At 47.4% G+C, this 8,071-nt stretch overlaps 1 pseudogene; it reads left to right on the top strand.

The window, feature by feature from the left end:
- The first annotated feature begins 2,180 nt into the window (after positions 1 to 2,180).
- On the top strand, positions 2,181 to 7,025 carry LOC112658506 (uncharacterized; annotated as a pseudogene).
- The last annotated feature ends 1,046 nt before the right edge of the window (positions 7,026 to 8,071 follow it).

Genomic DNA, 8,071 nt, shown 5'->3' on the forward strand with positions numbered 1-8,071 from the left:
ATTCTATCTGCTAATATTTTGTTAAGGATTTTTGTTTATATTCTTTAGGGGTATTGATCAGTGGTTTACTTTCATTTTTTAAAACTGATTTTATATTGTTTTGATGGAATAATAGCTTTAAAAAAATGAACTGAGAAGTTATATTTTCTCTCCTTTTTCCTGGAAGAGATTGTATAAAATTGGTGTTAATTCTTTAAACATTTGGTGGAATTCTCCAGTAAAATCATCTAGGTCTGAGGATTTCTCTTTTGGGTAATTTAAATTCATGAACTGAATTTCCTTAATAGTATGGAGCTATTCAAATGATCTAGTTTATATTAGGTGAGATGTGGTAGATTTTTTCCTAGTAATTTGTCTATTTCATCAAAGTTATCAATTTGTATATGCAAAACTGTTTTTCATATTCCCTAATTATCCTTTTAATGAGTCTAAGGAAGTGGTAAGCCCTGTGTCATTCCTCATAATTGGTAATTTGTGTATTTTCTCTTTTTTACATTATCAGTCTAACTAGAAACTTGTAAATTTCATTTACCTTTCATGTACCATTTACCAATTCTTTGTTTCCTTGATATTCTCTAATATTTTCCTATTTACAATTTCTTTAATATCTGCTTTTATCTTTATTATTTCCTTTGTCTGCTTGGTTTGGTTTAATTGATTCTTCCTTCTCTAGATTCCTGAGATGAAAGCTTGACTTATTAATTTGACACTTTTCATGTTTTCTAATATACACATTTAGTACTATAAACAACCCTCTCTGCTTTAGTTGTGTCCACAAATTTGATATACTTTATTTCCATTTGAATGTGTGTTTATGTATATATGTAGTTTACAGACATTTTCTGTTTAACTCATAGTCAAGACCAGGGCACACCCTAATCGGAAATCCGGCTCAGTGATAGGCCAGTTCAAATGGATACTTTAAGGTAAAATGTAATTCAATGGGCCACCTGCGAGTGGACCAGCATGACTGTGCAACTTGCTGCGTATCCCATTGGCCACTGGCCCCTATAAAGTTGCTAAGCCTCTTAGTCTCAGGGTCCATGTCCCTGCTCTGCTTTGTCGGGTACACTTGGACCCAGGCTTGAGCTTGTAAATAAACCCTCCTGCGGGGGGATCCCTGTGTGGCTCAGAGGTTTAGCGCCTGCCTTTGGCCCAGGACATGATCCTGGAGTCCCGGGATCCAGTCCCACGTTGGGCTCCTGGCATGGAGCCTGCTTCTCCTTCCTCCTGTGTCTCTGCCTCTCTCTCTCTTTCTCTATGTCTATCATAAATAAGTAAATAAGTAAATCTTAAACCCTCGTGTGTTTGCATCGGTGTTGGCTCCTCGGTGGTTTCTTGGATTCGTGATCTTGGGCACAGCATTTGGGGGCTCGTCTGGGATCCGAGAAACCCCCAGGACCGTATCCGGAGGGTTTCACGCATGGTGAGTGCGCTCAACTTTTTCCACCTTTTGCGCGCATATTTTCTGAGAGCTCTGAACTGCACTTTACCTGTAGGAATTCCAATCTGTATTGGGTCGGCATTGGCTTAGGCGGACGTGCTGGCGGGTCGTCGACCCGGGGTCTTGAGGAGACGTCCCTTGCCTCTGCCTGGAGGACGGGGTCCTCATCTGTAAGGAGGGCCAGCTGCCAGCCCTTCAGGTTACTTTCTGTTTTGTCTCCGCGGCCGCATGGAACGTTTGTTCTTGTTAACTGTTTGCATGTTTGTCTGTGTTACTATGTCCTTGTTAACTGTTTGTGCATTTGTCTGTGTTGTTGGGTCCTTGTTAATCATCTGTACTGTCTGTGTCTTGGTGTGGATTGGGGACATAATGGGGGAGACAGAAACCACTCCCCTATCTCTTATGCTCTCTCACTTCTCGGATGTTAGGGAAAGAGCTCGTATTCTGAGTATACACATATGGAGAAAGAGATTCCAAATTTATTGTGTATCAGAATGGCCAACCTTTGACGTGAGATGGCCCCAGGAAGGAACTTTTCACCTACCTATTATCTTACACGTTAAGACCGGTGATCTTCAGGGACGAACCGGACGGCCACTCTGACCAGGTTCCCTACATCCTGATCTGGCAGGACATGATCGAGAATCCTCCTCCTTGGCTAAAACCATTTTTACCCCCCAAAGCAGGACCCACAGAGATTCTAGCCCTGCGGAAAGCCAAAAAGGAGACCGACTCTATGCCCGAAGCACCCCTTCGTCCAGTCTTCCAGGATTCCTCCCCAGAGGACCTGATTCTCCCGCCGCCCTACTGGGCATCCCCCCCTCCCCCGGCTTCCACCCCTCCATTGGAGGCATCGGGGGCTGCAGAAGGGGCGCCACCCCTCCCTGACGAGGGAGTCCCTGTGCGCGGGCCAGCAGCAGGGACACGCAGTCGGCCCCACCGGATGGCCTCACCTCCGAATGCGGGGCCGGCCGACTCCACAACCCTTCCTCTCCACACCATAGGGCCCCCCAGTGAGACTGGTGTACAGCTAATGTTATATTGGCCGTTCTCCACCAGTGATTTATATAATTGGAAAACCCAAAATGCAAAGTTCTCTGATAATCCGAGAGATCTAATCAGGCTTTTAGATACTGTTCTCTTTACCCACCAGCTTACTAGGGATGACTGCCAACAGCTTTTGCAGGTTCTCTTCACCACCGAGGAAAGAGAACAAATTCAGGTGGAAGCCCGGAAGTCTTTCCTGGGAGAGGACAGACAGCAGACTCAAAACCCAGACCTCATAAATGCTGCCTTCCCTTTATTCCGCCCCACCTGGGACTACAGCTCAGCTGAAGGTAAGGAGAGACTCCGGGTCTACTGCCAGACTCTAATGGCAGGTCTCAAGGCTGCCACGCACAAGCCTACCAATCTGGCCAAGGTCTATGATGTGAGGCAGGGTAAGGATGAGAGTCCAGCAGCCTTCTTAGAGAGAGTCTTAGAGGCTTTTATGCAGTACACCCCTATGAACCCAGAAGCCCCGGAAACAAAGACTGCAATTATCATGGCTTTTGTTAACCAGGCTGCTCCGGACATTAAAAAGAAATTGCAAAGAGTAGAGAGACTGGGAGAGAAGAGCTTGCAGGACTTAGTGATAGTGGCAGAATGAGTCTATAATAGAGAAAGTCTGGAAGAACAACAAACCAAACTAAGTGACTGGCAGACCCGAAACCTGGCCAAGATCCTGCTGGCCACAACCATGGATGACCCACAGGAAAGACAGAGGCACCTCAAGAAGCTGGCTTCAGGGACAGGTAAGGAGGATGGCCCTGGTCCCCGTTGGGAGCACCCTAAGCTGAACAAAAACCAATGCACTTATTGCAAAGAGGAGGGCCATTGGGTGAAAAGCTGCCCTAACAAAAGATCTAAGGCCCCTGCCAAGATCTTAGAAATGGAGGACCTGGACAATTAGGAGAGTCAGGGTTCGGCACCCCTCCCTGAGCCCAGGGTAACTCTTAAAGTGGAGGGGCAACCTGTTGAATTCCTAGTGGACACTGGGGCACAACATTCGGTTTTATTACAACCCCAACGGAAATTGGCAAACAAAACTTCATGGGTGCAAGGGGACCATGGGCACCAAACAATACTCATGGACTACCCGAAGAACTGTGGATCTCGGCACGGGCCGGGTATCCCAGTCCTTCATGGTCATCCCTGAGTGTCCCTACCCGTTGTTAGGTCGGGATTTGCTCACCAAGATGGGGGCACAAATTTGCTTCCACTCGAAGGGGCAAAAGTCCTAAACAAGAAGGGGCACCCGATTTAGGTGCTTGTCCTGAGTTTAGAATATGAATATAGTCTCCACCAAATGCCCTCAGCCCCAATGACTGACAGTGACCGTTGGCTGTGGGAATTTCCCCAAGCGTGGGCTGAAACTGGGGGAATCGGGCTGGCCCAGCATCGGACCGGCCATATACATAGAACTAAAGCCGGGGGCAGACCCTGTCAGGGTCCGCCAATACCCCATGCCTTTAGTAGCATAAAAGGGAATCACACCCCACATATAGTGACTACTGGACTCGGACATATTAAGGCCCTGCCAATTGGCATGGAACACTCCCTTGCTGCCGGTTCAGAAACCGCACTCTAACGATTACAGGCCAGTCCAGGACTTAAGGGAAGTCAACCGGCGAGTAAAGGATATGCACCCTATGGTCCCAAACACATACACCCTCCTCTCCACCCTGCCTCCAGACAAAACTTGGTATACGGTATTAGATTTAAAAGATGCCTTTTTCAGCCTGCCTTTAGCGCCCAAGAGCCAAAACGTCTTCGCCTTTGAATGGATGGACCCTGAGAAAGGCATCATCAATGGCCAGCTCACTTGGACTCGACTACCACAAGGATTCAAAAATTCACCGACCATCTTCGATGAGGCCTTACACGAAGACTTGGGTGAGTTCCATTCCGAGCACCCTCATTTGACTTTATTACAATATGTAGATGATTTCTTCTTGGTGGCGAAGGACTAGGACACATGCCTACGAGGCACCAGGAACTTGCTCCAGACCAAGGATACCGGGCCTCAGCTAAAAAAATCCCAGATCTGCAGAACAGAGGTGAGCTACCTTGGGTACAAATTAAAAGATGGACAAAGATGGTTGACGGATGCACAGAAGGAAACCGTCTTAAGAATCCTACAGCTGCAAACCGTCCGCCAGGTACGTGAATTCCTGGGGTCAGCAGGGTTCTGTCGCTTATGGATTACGGGTTTTGCCAATTGCCAAGATGGCCAGACCCCTCTATGAGGCCACCAGGCACCAGCAAAATTTTGAACAGAGCCTTTAATGACCTTAAAAAGGCCTTGCTGTCTGCCCCGGCCCTTGGGTTGCCCAATCTAGCCAAACCCTTCTACCTGTATGTGGACAAGAAAGACGGGGTGGCAAAAGGGGTCCTTGTCCAGTACTCAGGTCCCTGGAAGAGACCCATAGCCTATCTCTCCAAAAAGCTGGACATGGTGGCTGCTGGATGGCCCCCATGCTTAAAAATTATTGCTGCGGTAGCCACTATGGTCAAGGACGCAGACAAACTGGCTACAAGAAATGTATGTTACCACCCCACATGCTATTGAATGGGTACTCAAACAGCCCCCAGACCGCTGGATCAGCAATGCCTGTCTGACCCATTATCAGAGCCTACTGCTAAACCCCACCAGAATTTTATTTAGGCCACCAACAACCCTGAATCTGGCAACGCTACTCCCTAACCCAGACTGGGACCCCCCTCTGCATGACCATCAAGAAATTTTGGCACAGGTGCACGGAATCAGAGCTGATCTCCAGGGCCAGCCACTGCTGAATGCGGATGCCACCTGGTACATGGATGGCAGCAGTTTTGTCCAAGAAGGACTCAGATATGCGGGGGCAGCCGTAACCACGGAGATGGAGACTGTCTGGGCAGAATCACTGGTAGCCGGAACGTTGGCTCAATGGACAGAACTGATCACACTGGCCAAGGCGCTGGCCATCGGGGAAGGTAAACTAATAAACATCTACACCAACAGCAGGTACGCCTTTGCCACTGCTCACATCCACGGAGCCCTTTACAGGGAGAGAGGGCTTCTGACAGCAGAGGGAAAGACTGTTAAAAACAAAACGGAGATTCTTGAACTCCTGAGGGCCCTCTGGCTGCCCAAGGCCCTAGCCATCATCCATTGTCCAGGTGCACCAAAAGGCAGACACACCAGTAGCCAGGGGAAACTGGCTAGCCGATTTAAAAGCAAAAGAGGTGGCCCTTCTGGTGACCCAGGTCTTAGCTACCACGCTACCTGATCCGGGGGCACTGACCCCGCCGGACACCCCCAACTATACTGATGCTGACTTACACTGGATCAAACGCTTGCCTATGACCCAGTGCTTGCATGTCTGGTGGAGGGCCGCAGACTCCAGCATCATCCTGCCAGAGGAACTAGGATGGCGAGTCCTATCCAAAATGCATCGGAGTCCTCACATGGGGACAAGGAAGATGGAAGACCTCATACGACATGCAAAGATCACTATTAAAGACTCTTGAACAAAGATCAAACAGATTGTGGCGAGCTGCCGTGCATGCCAATCAACAAATGCCTCTGCCCATGGATCTAACCCGGGCACCCAGCTCTGAGGGGACCGCCCAGGAGCCTAATGGGAAGTGGACTTCACTGAGGTAAAACCTGGAAAATACAGGTATAGGTATTTACTAGTGTTTGTAGATACTTTTTCAGGATGGACAGAGGCATTTCCCACCAAACATGAAATGGCACAGATCGTGACCAAGAAACTGCTGGAAGACATCTTACCGAGGTATGGTTTTCCCATTAGAATTGGGTCAGACAACGGCCCAGGATTCGTATCTAAGGTAACACAGGGAGTGGCACTAGTACTTGGGGCGGATTGGAAATTACATGTGCATATAGGCCCCAGAGCTCAGGACAGGTAGAGAGGATGAACAGAAGATTAAAGGAGACCTTAACTAAATTAGCCCTGGAGACTGGTGGGGACTGGGTGACTCTCCTCCCGTTTGCCCTATATAGGATAAGGAACTCCCCATATAAGATGGGACTGACTCCCTACAAAATCATGTTCGGTCTTCCTCCACATGTTATCCCCAATTTAAAACCTGAGGTGCTTGCTGAATTTGATGATCACCAATTTCTTTTCTCCCTCTAAATGTTACAACGAACCCATGAGCAGGTGTGGCCTAAGCTGAGGGCCCTCTACGAGACTGGGCCATCCCCGGACCCCCATCGATATCAGCCAGCTGACTGAGTATACCAACACCAGACACTTCAACCTCGCTGGAAGGGACCCTACATCATGATCCTGACCACTCCCACCACTCTCAGCGTCGACAGGATTACTCCCTGGGTCCACTACACCCACGTCTGGCCAGCTGATCCACACGCCATTCTCATGGACTTTGTTCCAGAATGGAAAAGCCAACCAGACAAGGACAATCCCCTAAAGCTAAGACTGCACCGTTCTCACTTATTTCCCACCTCCAAGACTCCCTAGTCCAGGGTTGTCCTTCAAAATAGAAGGAGACTAGAATTAGTCTTCTTACAACAAAGGGTGGGCGGGGGGGGGGGGGGGGGGGTTGGTTATGTGCTGTCTTAAATGTAAATGAGAGTGAGAACAACAACAAGTTTGGTGAGAATCCTGGTTTAATCATTCCCCTGGCTCACTCTGAGAGCAACCTAGACCCATGATTGGGTCCTGCATAGGATCCTCTGAAAAAGGGGGGAATGTGGGACCCAGGAAATTTAAGAAAATCCCCTACCCCTGGACAAGCAGAGCAGGACTCACTCTATTTTGGGCTGCACCCGCCTTGTGCTGACCTGCTTATTACTTAGGGCACTGCCCCACCCTAGTCAAGCCCAGGGCACACCCTAATCGGAAATCTGGCTCAGTGATAGGCCAGTTCAAATGGATACTTTAAGGTAAAATGTAATTCAATCAGCCACCTGCGAGTGGACCAGCATGACTGTGCAACTTTCTGCGTATCCCATTGGCCACTGGCCCCTATAAAGTTGCTAAGCCTCTTAGTCTCAGGGTCCATGTCCCTGCTCTGCTGCATCGGGTACACTTGGACCCAGGCTTGAGCTTGTAAATAAACCCTCGTGTGTTTGCATCGGTGTCTGCTCCTCGGTGGTTTCTGGGATTCGCGATCTTGGGCACAACAGAACCCTAATGATTAGTGATTTTAAGCACCTTTTCATGTACCTGTTGAACATTTGTTCATCTTCTTTAGAAAAATATCTATTCAGATTTCCCTGATAAATCACTTTTTCACATGTAATATACTTCCCTGGTAATATTCTTTACTCTGAATTATGCTTCATATGTATTATTAGAGATCTGTTTTCACTACTTGATATATTTTTTACCATCCTTTTACTTTCAAACTTTCTATTTTGTTATATATATATTTTTATTTTGCTATATTTGAGATGAGATTTTATACACAGCATAGAGTTGAGTCATATTTTTAACATACTCTGCTAATCTCTGCATTTTGAGTAGTATATTTATACAATTTTTATCTATTTTAATCATTGATATATTAAGAATAAAATATTCTAATTTATTTTTTATTCTCTCTGTTTTTATT

Source organism: Canis lupus, chromosome 12, assembly GCF_003254725.2.
Source record: "Canis lupus dingo isolate Sandy chromosome 12, ASM325472v2, whole genome shotgun sequence".
In the NCBI taxonomy this organism is placed as follows: Eukaryota; Metazoa; Chordata; class Mammalia; order Carnivora; family Canidae; genus Canis; species Canis lupus.